General features: G+C 40.2%; 1 long non-coding RNA gene across 1 annotated transcript in view; it reads right to left on the bottom strand.

Moving 5' to 3' along the window:
• Positions 1 to 1,199: 1,199 nt before the first annotated feature.
• LOC146079460 (uncharacterized) overlaps positions 1,200 to 12,588 on the bottom strand; it is a 32,983-nt gene continuing 21,594 nt past the window's right edge. The window contains exon 4 of the long non-coding RNA XR_014474543.1: positions 1,200 to 1,374. This is a non-coding gene — a long non-coding RNA (uncharacterized LOC146079460). The remainder of the gene's footprint in view (positions 1,375 to 12,588) is intronic.

Genomic DNA, 12,588 nt, shown 5'->3' with positions numbered 1-12,588 from the left:
CACAACAGGGTGTAGCAAGGCACTTTGTCCTTGCAAAACATCCTCTTAACAGTTTGCGATACTGTATGATTGATACTGTCCCGCTGTCTCTTAGGGGAGGCAATCGGGGGTTAAAACTCATTCAGTGCATGTGTCTTGTCTTGCATTTATGGTTGCTTGAAAACAGTTTATAAAACTTAAAACTTTGCTATACAAGTTTCGCATTCATTTTTACCGAGTGCCGCACCTCCATCTTTTCATTTCACATGCTTTATGGGGGCACCGGAGCCGCTGTATGTTTTATTGGGAGTGCCGGACCAAGGGATATATATATATATATATATATATATATATATATATATATATATATATATGGATCCAATTTCCCTGATAGGAAAGCACGGCACTAAGAAGACTGATTGAAGCAAAAATAAATTGTATTGAAGGTGTAAAGGGGAACATTTCGGGGAGTGACCCCCATCTTCAGCCCCAACCTACAGCACAGGGGTGAACCACATACAAACAATTTATACTTACCTGACCCAGGAACGCTCCAAGACGTGCTGACAGCGTGTATCTAGCCGGCGGAAGTGGTCAGCTCACCGCTTCCTGTGTGTGACGCGGACCTGGGGTTGCTAAACAGTACCTGCAGTCAGTGAAGTGGCATTTATACAGGAGAGTTCACATTGCTGTGAGAGGATTGACGGACAAACCTCTCCACATATCGCCCTGTTTGCCCCATTTCACACTGGAGTTGAATTTAAAGTCTTTTTGGTTCAAGGCTACTGAGGAACCAGCTTAGTTGTTGCTTTTTAATTTGAAGCTTCTTTTTATTTGAGTCTATTTCACCCCTGATGAAGTCCAAGTGACGAAACACGTCGGGTTATTGTGATGTCTGAAATCATTGACTCCATATGAATTATCAAACGAAACAATGCAGTAATCTGTTTTATTGATGTTTTAATAAATTGTAAATTCATCTTGGGATACTTAAACAAGGGATTTATTACCATCTAAATCAAAGGTGGTGGTGGTAACACATAAGAAGTCGCACTCTATATTCTTGTTGTCTATGCTGTTCTTCTTCCCCCACTAACAGGGGGGACTTATAGAGTCGCAGCCCACAAAAACCTACCATAGCGCAGTGGATGGGTTATCATATATATATATATATATATATATATATATATATATATATATATATACACACAGTAAAAAGACAATAAAACCGTGCACAGCAAGTATAAATAATTAAAGAAGGAACTTAATATCCCAGACAATGTGCAGACACAGTCCAATTCCGGTGTATAAATATCATCCAGAGTCCAGGTCTCAATTGGTAACCCAGCAGCTCTGTTTTCCACCTCGCGGTGCTCCTGAGTCACCAGGTAGTTTCTAGAATAGCAATGAAAACAGCATGTAAGATTTAACCCAAGACACAGCAAGAGATAAAGATGTTCTAGTGGTAGCTGCTGCTCCCTGGTCATTCTGTTATGGTGCACAGATTAAGGTGTCCTTAGGCAAGATGCATCACCTCCATTTCATCATGTATACACATTGTAGTTGTAACTCTAGTAAAATCGTATTATATATTACTGCTGTTGTGCTTTTTTATAGTCTAATAGGGGCTATTTCTACTGTCAAACTACAGCTCTACGTACAAGATTTTGTCCCAAAATCCATCCAAACCAAAGCTGGAACAAATAAAATACAATACAATTCCATGACAAAGTTCTGTTCTTGAACAATTCTCTTGAACACTTTTTGTTTACACATTCTCTTTCACTGAATGGTACTTATTTCTTGTCATCTTTGTTTAACCTGTTGCTGAACTGACCTTTCCCTTAGTTTAGGTCACTAGTATCTCGAAGACTGAGTCCTTGTAGATCTGGGAAACTTCTTGTAAAGTCAAGAAAAATATTACACTCTTCTTCAACAGTAGTTTGAATCATTCAGTAAAAGGTTATTTTATGATAACTTGTTGCAATAAAAGAGCTGTTTTCGCTAGGGTCACTGAATTATACTGTAGGGAATTATTGGCAAGGAGCCTGGGCTACAGTGGTAAGTGGTAAACTCCTGAGATCAATGCCCTGCTGAAATGTAGGCTATTTTTTATTGAAGCATATCATGAACATGCCAAGTACTTTCCTTAGCCCTGGTGCTTATAATAAACTCAAGGTTCACGCTTTACATAAAATAATATTTAAAGATGTTAAATGAAATGACGCTATTATATATTATAGCATTAGATATAACTATTATTATATAACATATAATAGCGCAATTATATGTTATATTTTTCATCCATATGAATACGGTTGAAAAGCAGATATGATTGAAATATTTTTTGGACACAGAATCTGGACATATAAATTAGTAAGATAATTGAGGGACTGAAGTAAAAAGGACATAATACATTACAAAATATCAAATCAAAACCTTCATCTTGGATAGTGATTTATAAGAATAAAAAGCGCTAGGATGAAAGGATTGTATGAAAGAATAGAGCAATAATAAAATATATAAAAAAGAAAACAAAAAACGTACAGTAACTAGCGCATAATTCCAGCTTGCAACTAAAAAGTGTATTTTCTGGAGTGAGGATAATACTAACTGTCCCTACCTCTTGGAGAGGGCATTCACTTGTCTGGGTCCCATTGGTGCTTTTTTAGATGCGAAACTGCAGCCTCCAACTGCTGGTCTCCTGTCTTCTGACGCGGCTGTGTCCAAGGCCAGTTCCAGGCTCACAGCCCGTGATGAGAAGTTTGTATGGAGAATCCACACTGTAGCAGGGGTCCACACTAGACTCCAATGCGTTATATGTGTAAAACACTTTTTCAAAGCTGTCTTCCTGTTTCCTGTTGTGGGATTTTGTTCTAAAAACTTTTTGCCTTAAAAAAACTTTATTAATTACTTTAATTTAAAAAGAACAGGAAATGGTCAAAGAAATGGCGGAAACCTCATGTGAGGTAAAAGGTTGATGGTACTTAAATAAAAACATAATTAAAAATCATTATATCAGTGTTACTGAAAAAATATGTGTATGCATTCCATATCAATACTTTTTTTTTTTTTTTTTTAAACTCTTTTTATTGGATTATTTTCCAGAAAATGCGTTACAATAGTTACAAATTAGAAATCGGTGTGACACGTTTCAATTTTTGATCATCACAATCGGTACAATTAGATACATTATGCGATATTATCCATATATAATATATTTCCGACTGTTTTCCAGATATAACGACATCAATAATAACAAAGAAGGTTCAGGTCCATCAGAAATTGACATTAGAAAACGTATAGTTGTTGTATCAAGAGACCTTAGCCTTAACATGTCTACACCTACTACCTTAGCTAGACAGAAAATACATATACACGTAGACAAGAAGGGAGGGCGGGAAAGAGGGGGATAAGCAGGTGGAGGGTCTAGGGGGGGGGGGGGCAGGAGAAGGGGGTGAGTAGTTTTCCATTCCTCTGAAAATACTAACTTATACATATCTCTTTTAATTAGATCATCTATGCAAGCTGAAGCCATTAGTCAAGCTAATGGAATCTGACCAAGAAGCAAGATGAACCTCCGACAGCATGGATCTTATAATAAGGGGGTGTTGATCCCCATGCCTCTATTGCTAGGACAGCTTTTCGTCATAACCTGATTATATATGAATTGCTAAACAAAAATTAAATCTAATTTAATTCAACTGACTTTAAAGATTTTCTGCATCAAACAAAATATGTGATTTCGTGTTTTCATCCAGTGTATTTATAAATGGTAGCCATTTTACATAAAACCTCCGCATTCCGGACTGCTGCTCCAAACGTGCATACTTTTTTTCAAAATACAAAATCTGTAGGAGTTTCCTTTTAACAATGTCCAGAGTTGGTGCTATTTTCTTGGTCCAATTGATCAGAATGCATTTCCTTGCTACTGTAATTGTGGTTATTAAAATATGAAAGTCTTCTGACCTAATAGAGTCCAAGGGCCAGTGATCGAATGATATTCCCATACAAGCCGAAGGGTCCACCATCCAACAAACTGACAGCATTGTGTTGATAAAACAGGTAACTTTGCACCAAAACCTCCGCAATTTATAACAGTCCCACATACAATGTGCATAGTCCGCCTTAATTGTACCACACTTGATGCAAGATCCTTGTTCTTCGGGTATCATATGTCTGCGCCTGTAAGGCGTTATATAAGCTCTTCCTGCAAATAAACTGATTTCAGTACTCTTGCATGCGAATGTACCAGTTGCGAAGCAGTCCGGATATGCGGTATATCTGCATTCCACCTCTCGGCCAGCAGTCTCCACTGGTCAGTGCCCACAAACACTTTAGCAACTAAAAGTTTATATAGTAAATTTAATTTATATGTTTTGGTAGTTATATATATTAAAAACAACTCCACACTTTTAATTTGTGAACAGTATAGAACCGAAGGGAGATCTGTATTAGTAGTCTTACTGCGGACCGAGAAGTGTCTTGCCTGATAGTACATAAATAAATGATTTTTGGGAAGGTCATACCTTTGAGATAGTTCTTCAAAAGAAAATGGACTGCCCCCAGGATCAAATATTTTGTTGGCTATATCTAAGCCCTTATTTCTCCAGACGGTATATCTTTGGTCCATGATGGTGGGAGGGAAGGCAGGGTTTCCCCATAGTGGGATATAACAGGTTGCACTTGGATTCTCTTTCATGATTTTGTTGATTTGAAGCCAGGCTAAATAAGTTTCCTTAAATAAAATGTGCTCTCTGACCTCTGGTGGCAGATCTCTCGATTTCAACTGCAGCAGTGCTCCAGGTGAGTATGGGTAAAAAGCGCCTCTTTCTAAGGCAATATCCGTATAGGTGGACTTATATAAGAGCCAGTCCCCCACATATCTAAAATGAATTGCCAGGGCATAACTCTGTAGGTCTGGGTAACCCAATCCTCCCTCTGATGGGGGTGACTTAAGTTTTGCTCTGGCAATTCTGGGGCGTCTGCCCATCCATACAAACTTAGAGAATAATGAGTCTAATCTAGCGATATCTGATTTCTTCAAAGTTATAGGCAGCATCTGTGCACAGTACAGAATCTTCGGCAAGATTATTGATCTTATAACCGCCAATCTCCCCAATAATGAAATCGGCAGCTCCTTCCAACTCTCAAGCTTCGTTACCACCTGAGCGATTATAGGGCCATAATTGTGAACATATAATTTAGTAATATCGTTGCCAATTTGCACTCCTAGGTATTTAAAGTGTGATTGGCAGACAGGGAAAGGGGAGCCAAGTGACTGCAGCAATTGAGGAGTAACACAGCCCAATGGTAGAATTTCAGACTTATTAATGTTAACCCTATATCCTGATTGCTCACTGAACGACTTAATGAGATGTAGAACAGCTGGCAGAGTATGAGTGGGGTTAGACATAAAAATAAGGGTGTCATCCGCAAATAATGCGATTTTTACTTCTTCATTATGTATCTTAATTTCCTGTATAAGAGGTGATGTCCGGACAGCAATGGCAAACGGTTCGACTGCCACCGCAAATAAAAGCGGGGACAGTGGGCAGCCCTGACGGGTGCCCCTTTGCAACTGAAAAGGATCTGACAAAAGACCGTTGCATGCTATCACTGATTTGGGTGATGAATAAATTGTACGTACTATGTCGACAAATCTAGGTGGGAATCCAAAATTCTCCAAACATTTAAATAGATGGGGCCACAGTACCATATCGAACGCCTTCTCGGCGTCCAGCGTGAGGATCAAATTATCAACTCCACTGGACGCCGACAAGGCGCCCGAACTTTGAATAGCTGCCAATAATTTTCTCACGTTGGTGACCGAGTGCCGGCCGGTAATAAATCCGGTCTGGTCTCTGTGTATAATAGCAGGTAAAATTCCTTTTAACCGCTCAGCTATTATTTTTGTGAACAGTTTATACTCTGTGTTCAGGAGAGAAATAGGCCTATAGGAGCCTGGCAAGTTTAAGTTGCGGCCCTTTTTTGGTAAGACCCTAATAATTGCGTCAGAGAAGTATGCAGGTAAGTTGCCACTCTCTAAAATGGTATTAAAGCCTGCTGTAAGTGGCTTCGCTATTTGAGTTACCATCATTTTGAAAAATTCATTGGAGTACCCGTCAGGGCCTGGTGCCTTTGTGAGTTTCAGTTTGCCAATTGCCCACACCACCTCCTCTTCTGTTATAGCTCCAATCAAGTCGTTCTTTGAAGCTTCAGGTACCTGAGGGAATGGGAGTGAATTCCAGTAATCGCTCGTTGTTGGAGAGAGCTGAGATTCTACTGGCGTCTGATCATTCCCATTACGGACTGGCCCTTCTGGATTATCCCTAGGAGCAGAGTATAAATCTTCATAAAAAATTTTCAGGAGATCTGCTATTTGAGAGTCGGTAGTAGTTAATGTTCCATCCTCCAGTAGTAGAGGTTGTACTATCGTTTTATGTCTAGATCCCTGAAGTAGGTTGGTTAGCATATTTCCAGTTTTATTTCCAAACTTGTAAAATTTGGAGCTGACATTAAAAAAATACTTATCCCCCATAGTTTCCAAGTATTCACTACTCTGGGTCTGAGCCATTAAGAATTTAGATTTAGTCTGAGGATTGGGGGTTTTCTTATAGATTTGAAATGCTTCTGAGAGTTCCGTCTGTATTTCTACATATTTTTTGTTTAGTTTCTTTTTTTGTCTAGACACATAAGAAATAATTTCTCCCCTTATAACAGCTTTCGCTGCCTGCCAAAAGGTCATGGGATCATTCAATTGATAATCCTCATTGTCTTTCTGAAATTGTGCCCAGATCTCCTTAATATAAATTTGAAGTTCTTTGGATTGCGCCAAATGAGATGGAAACCTCCATATCGGACTCGTCTTAGTGGATGCCTGGAGTTCCACTATTAATGACACCATGCCATGGTCTGATAGTACAGGAGACTCTATCTCTGGATGGGTCACTCTAGAAAGTAATGGTTCGGCTACCAATATATAATCGATTCTCGACCACGAGTTGTGGGTAAGAGATAAGCAAGTATAGTTTTTTTTCAATTGGATTGTGAATCCTCCAGGCATCCACCAAGTTAAGTGCCTTACACAGATAGGGAATTCCTATTCGTGGGAGGTGGGGTGTCGTGACATGCTGTGATGATCTATCTAGACTAATTGAAGAAATAAGATTTAGATCCCCGCATATAATTAATTTGGTCGGGTCTGTTTTATATAATTGTGCTAGCAATCCAGTAAAAAAGGATTTCTTATATCCTGTGGGAGCGTATATGTTGCATAATGTAATATCTATTCCTGCCATCACAATCCCTACTATCGATATCCTACCACCAGGGTCAGAGAACACAGAGTTAACCTGCATATCCAAGGATTTTCTAGCCAAAGTGACTACCCCGCATGACTTGGAATTCAATGAGGAAGACCCCAATACCTTCCAACCCATCATCTGGAGCTTTTTGACCTCAGGGGGCAGCAAATGTGTCTCTTGGAGACAAATTATATCTATTTTTTGTCTGTTCATATACGATAAAAGTTTCCTTCTTTTAGCAGGGGTATGGATTCCCCTTATATTAAGGGAGGCAATCTTAAGTGCCATCATAGGTTCTGTTTCTAGTAGTTAGAGATCTAATCAGAGAGTTATTACTAAGGGAGTGGAAAGTGAAAGGGTAGACACAAAAGGGATACATCAGACGAATAAGGACACACAGTAACTTTAACTGAGCAGTATACATGAATTGGTTGATAGACTTCCGGCTTTTAATCAACCTGGGGGAACCAAGGGGCCCCACGTTTATATTATGTTTGCCTGAAATTCTAACAATCAATTCCGGCAGGCTCCATCCATCCACCTTAATCAAATATAATTTTAAAACTGTATTAATTATACTAGATCCAAACCTGATCCTTTATATTGTAACAGAAACTGCAATTAAACTTTGCAGCTCCTGTTCTTAGAGAGTAAACCAAACATATAATTCGTATGTAGAGAATAATTTGTGATAAAGTCCTTCCTATGAGGGGTCTTTAAACTGAAATTGTCTCATGAGCTAGGTGTTTGTCCATAAGACAACTTACTCAGCAATCCCAGATTTAAATACCTCTGAGATCATCATGAAGAGTCTCAAATGGAGTCACATACTTCTTCATCCAACCGAAGATGGTGTATAGTCTGTAATGTCGTCAGAGTTGAGGCCATTCAAATCTTGTTTCAGAAAGTCCTCCGCTTCTCTTGCAGACCTGAAATCCTTGAAACTATTTCCTGAGAAAATACGTAAGCATGAGGGGTACATCATATAGAACCTTCGATTCGCCTTTGCCAGTTCAGAACAGACATTGGAGTAGGAACGTCTTTCCTTAGAAAGAGCAATTGAGAAGTCCTGGAAGAGCCTGAGAGAGTGTTCCTCCCATTTCACTGGGTTAATTTTTCTAGAGGCAGACCAGATGACTTGTCGGTGCAAGAAATTTAAGACCCTAAAAATCACCACTCTTGGGCGGTCTTTTTTCTGCGGGTCTAGCTGGCCCACCCTGTGTACGCGTTCCACTACCATGTCCGCACATTGTGTGCTAACATTTAGTAGCATAGGGATAGTGTTTTTCACGAAGTGGTCTAGCTGTGCTCCTTTTACAGTCTCTGGTATTCCTGAAATCCTTAAATTATTGCGTCTGGCTCTGTTGTCTGCGTTTTCCAGCCCCTCCCTTAACGATCTCTGTTCCTTTTCTAGTCTCTGGACCGTTTTTCTCAGTGTTAACAGCTCGCCCATATTACTTTCTATTTGTGTTTCAGCATTATCTAGGCGTATGTTAATCCTCCCCAACTGTGTGGTAATTTCCCCGACAGCGTTTTGTAATAAGGGCTGCACTGCCGCTTGTATTATGGCTGTGAGGTCTTTTTGTGATGTTGAGGACATACCTTGAATTTTCTGTATGTCTGGCAGTTTACCTCCGTCTGCTGTTATGGCTTTTTTCGCTGCCGGAGTGCCCTGGGCGTTGTCCGGGTCAGGCGCCATACTGTGCTCCCCCCTCCGCTTGTCCTGGCGCTGATGTAATGGCGCAGGACTGCTTTTTCCTCCTTGGAGCGGGCTCTGGGCTGAGTCCATAGCAGCGTGAGGGCGGCGAGGTGATCTCGAGCGGTGTCTGCGCGTCGGATTCAGGGTGGTATCCAGTTGATCTCAGGTGGGTGACGGAGCAACGGAGAGAAGCTGCTCACCTCTCCATGCCGGAACCGGAAGTCTCCATATCAATACTTAATCCTTGAGGTTGGAGTGTTTGTAAATAAAAAATCCATCTTGTCTCATTTTGTACATTTCTGAACTATATCTCCACCCCTGCATTTTCTTAAAAAATGTTGTATTACAGGGAACTTCAGCACAGTGGGATTTTTATTATGAACATCCAAAAAATGTTTTGAAGCGCTATGATTTACCATCCTGTTTTTATATTAAAAATATGCTCATAGAAGCAGGATTTGGCTTCCCTTTTTGTCTGCCCAACGTATTGTAACCCGCAGGGGCACGTTAAGAGATAGATTGGATTTATCTCTGAATTGCAATATACGTTTTGTTTAATCTGATACATTTTTTTTGTCAGATTTGACCTGAAAGTCAGGAATTGTTTTGTTGACAAATTTCTCAAATTCTTACATGCTGCACGTGTCTGGCATTGGTGTGGTGTTCGAGGTGTTTTATTGGTTGTAAAGAAAACTTTTTACTAGTTCCTTGATGTTCCTCACTTTTCTATATATAATACGTCTTTTGGGGATAAAGGATTTCAGGTTCTAATTTTCACACATGAACAATTGTTCATTGTTTTCAATGGCTTTATAACTGCTGTTGTACTGTGTAATGAAGAAAGGAGAATCTTCAATCTTTGGTGTTTTGTTTTTGTAATTTATCAATTCTTTTCTTTCCACTTGTACTACTTTCTTAATTTCTTAATTAAGATTTTTTTCATTGTATATAAATTATTTCTGTATAAATCTTTTCATTAAGTCATCACTCTGGATTTTGAATGCTGAGTCTTCCGCGGTTCCTTTTTATTCTTCGGAATTGTCCTGCTGGTATATTTGAGATCCAATTAAGTTGATGATTTGATATGGGTTCTTCATTGTAAGGTGTTTTTACATACATTTCTAGATCTAAAAAAGGTTGCCGTGCTTCTGCTGGTATTTGTTGTAAATTGAAGATTGAAATCATTGCTGTTGTTATACTGTTGGAATTCTTGTAGATCTTCATCTGAACCATCCCATATGAAAAAAAAACACTGTCTATATATCTTCACCAACATTTCAAATTATTTTTATATTTACGGTTATTTCAGATAGTGGACTCTTCCCATTGTCCTACAAACAAGTTCCCATAACTAGGCATGAAAGGCGTTTCTATAGAACTTTCCTCCATACCAGAATAATTATGTTTCAATATATATTCAATAACTGACATAATTAAATATTTTTTTTCATTTAGTATTTGTGTGATAGTTATAAGAAAGTACAGAGTATGTTCACAGCCTACATCATGCGCAAGTTTTCAGAGACTTTTCATCACTTGTACCTAAAATGATTTTTTCCTTCCACTAAAAATTTTCGAAAAATTGGAGGATACTTATCATACCTTGGATAGTGATACTGTACTATAAATGATGTCAGAAAGCACAGTCCTGATTGAACACAGAAATTGCAACTTAGTCACATCACTAATACAACAAAGTAAATTGTAAGGGTACACTACTGGGGCTAGTATTACTTGTACCTCTTTGTCTGACTATAGTAAGCAGCAAATTTGGAAAAGAAAAGCAAACATTGAAATCTAATATAAGTGGCCATGCCATACTTCTCCTGCCAGTTATTGTTATGCTTGATCTGTGACTGTGTACACATTTTATAGCAAAAAATTCGGTACTTGTTTCCTAGCACGGCCACACCGATTTACATCGGGGTGGTCGTGTCGGAAAAATCGGGTCGATCGCATCGCATGCGATTTGGTCGCATGCAATGCGATCGACGCGACCGACCGATTTTGGACCAGATTTTTTTTTTTTAATGAAATGTAAATCGGGTCCCTGGGACCCGATTTTACATTGGATTCAATGTAAAATATTCCCAACCCCCCCAAATGTCACGGCGTACACCCCACCCCACGATAGACGCCAACCCGAAGCGTGGCGAGCGCAGCGAGCCCGCGAGGGGCAGCGGTGCGCGTCCTCCGACCTTTTCATTCCCCTACTATCCACGTCGGCGTGGAGTTGAGAATAGAATAGTGTGGCGAGCGCAGCCAGCCACCGAGCCCGAAGCGTGGCGAGCGCAGCGAGCCCCGCGAGGGGACGCGGATACCTTCACAGGTAAACGCGTCCCTTCGCGGACTTCACAGGTGTCCGCGTCGCCACGGACACCTGTGAAGCCCGCGAGGGGACGCGTATAACTGTGAAGGTATCCGCGTCCGCTCGCCACGCTTCGGGCTCGGTGGCTCGCTGCGCTCGCCACACTATTCTATTCTCAACTCCACGCCGACGTGGATAGTAGGGGAATGAAAAGGTCGGAGGACGCGCACCGCCGCCCCTCGCGGGCTCGCTGCGCTCGCCACGCTTCGGGTTGGCGTCTATCGTGGGGTGACGACGGGGACATCTAAAATGTGAAATGGGTCATATTGGCCCATTTCACATTTTTCACATTTTTTCAGGATTTCAATGTTAAAAAATCTTTTAACATTGAAGCCTATGTAAAAATCGGGGGCATCGCATCGGGACCTATGTTAATGGTTCCGACCGACGCGATGCCCCCGATATTTTACCTTTCCCGACACGATTTCAATGTTAAAATATTTTTTAACATTGAAGTCTATGGGGAAATCGCGGGCATCGCGTCGGTCGCGTCGGGACCATTGTTAATGGTCCCGACCGACGCGATGCCCCCGATATTTTGTCCTAGCCGGCCAAATGGACCTGATTTCAAAGGAAATCGGGTCCATCGTATGGATCGTGTACCTTAACTTAAAGGTACACGATCCATACGATTGTGGCCGTGCTAGGAAACAAGTACCAAAAATTCTAATGTAGTGTCCCTGGTACACTTGCATATGGCTGTGATGCAAAAAGATGCAACATTTAGGAAACAAACACACTGCTTCCTTTGAAAAGCTGGAAGCTTGCCCACCCAAATTACCTGCACCCCTACTGAACCAGGACCTTGGCACACAACTTTTGGAAATTCTCATCTGGGATTTCCACTGCAAAGAACAACTGTTCCTTTCATCGCAACAAAATTTCTTCTACTGCAACAGGATCCCTAAAAATTGGGAGTGGATAAATATATTTATTGGTTTCTATCACATTCTACTAACTGTGCCTTAACCAGAAAGTCTCGTTATGGGAACATGACTTCTTAAAATAGAAGAGGGGTGCTTCAATCTTCACTATACTGTACATTGTTTTAACCCATTTGGGCCTAAAACCAACTTATATGTGATATACATATGGTTTTATGCATTTAATTTAATACAATTTATTTAATATGTATTTTATATATGACTTTGTTTTTAAATTTCCTTAATGTAGCACTGTTTACTATGCTCGAAGCATCTAAGTCCTACAAATGCATCTTGTTATATGCTGTAAAA

This window comes from Crinia signifera, chromosome 5, assembly GCF_055691185.1.
Source record: "Crinia signifera chromosome 5, ASM5569118v1, whole genome shotgun sequence".
Taxonomy (NCBI): Eukaryota; Metazoa; Chordata; class Amphibia; order Anura; family Myobatrachidae; genus Crinia; species Crinia signifera.
Note: the sequence above shows the minus strand (reverse complement) of the source record. Positions and strands in the feature narration are given on the sequence as shown.